Consider the following 1,230-nt stretch of genomic DNA (forward strand, 5'->3'; position numbering starts at 1 on the left):
AGGGTGTTTTTCAATAAAATTCTGAAATAGAGCATTCTTGAAAAGTTTTTTGATAGGTCGATCTTCAACTCAGCAGTCGATATGTAATATGGCAAGGAAGTCAATAAAAAGTTGTGTACAAATTAACGATAGTTCTTACCCACTTGAAATTTGCAAAATAAAGTTTATCATACCGTTCTTTTTTGTTAATATTCGCAATGTTTTACATACTAAACTTTGAAAAATCTGCAAAGTTTCAGCAAAATCGCAACCTTTTTAATAAGAATGTCTAAACAAAAATTCAGGTATTCAGTTTTATGGGATATTAAATTTTAGTATAATAATGTGCAAATTTCAAATGTCTAAAAATTCGCGTTGATTTTTGAGAATTTTTATGCTGACTGTCCTACGCATTTTTTTTATATAAAAAGTATTCAGAATTTGTATAAATCGGATATGACTTACGATTTTTTTTGGATAATCCTCCAACGGCTGCTTTTTTTCCACTTGTTTTTGGAGTAATTGCCAATGGCGGGGAGTTTTGACGCCCGCTTGAATCGCTATTAGCACTGGGAGCAGTAATATTGCTGTGGACCTCTACCGCTGCATTGCAACCAGGCAACTTCTTTTGCCCATAATTTTGAATGTCAGTTTTAGCACTAGAAAATAACCAATTATATTAATTTGAAACCAAGAAACCACTTACAACTCTGGATGCGTGCGAACATGTTTTTGTAAATTTGTTGTGTTTCCCGAGCGTTGAATAGTTTTTAAACAAATTTTGCAGCTGGCCTCCTTTTCATTTTTTCATTTAACAAATTTACATTTTTACTATTCTTTGTGTGCATTATTTTTGAAAGCTTTGATAGATCTTCTTTTCAAACTAGATTATTTATCAGGTCGATTGGCCGATTTTTGGTAGTAGAATGTATAGAATTATTGTAGGAAACTAATGCTTTAAACACGTTTTCACGAATATCGTCTTGATTAAGTGGGTCTGCGTTAAACAATCGTATATGCTCATTTAACGTACCGTGAAGCCTTTCTACATCCGCATTGCCTGTTTTTAAATAGGGTGTAGTTGTATGCACATTTATTTCTTGCCCTTTGAGGAATTCTCTTACTGCAATGGTATCTAGTTCATTATCTAATACAACTTTATTCGGTTTACCTAAGTACTGAATTCTTTCTTTCAGCGCTTTTGTTATAGAAATCCAGGTTCTGTCTTCTAGGTAATTAGCGGTTGCATAT

This window comes from Rhagoletis pomonella, unplaced genomic scaffold (assembly GCF_013731165.1).
Source record: "Rhagoletis pomonella isolate Grant_MI unplaced genomic scaffold, Rhpom_1.0 Rhpom_scaffold_00001, whole genome shotgun sequence".
Lineage (NCBI taxonomy): Eukaryota > Metazoa > Arthropoda > Insecta > Diptera > Tephritidae > Rhagoletis > Rhagoletis pomonella.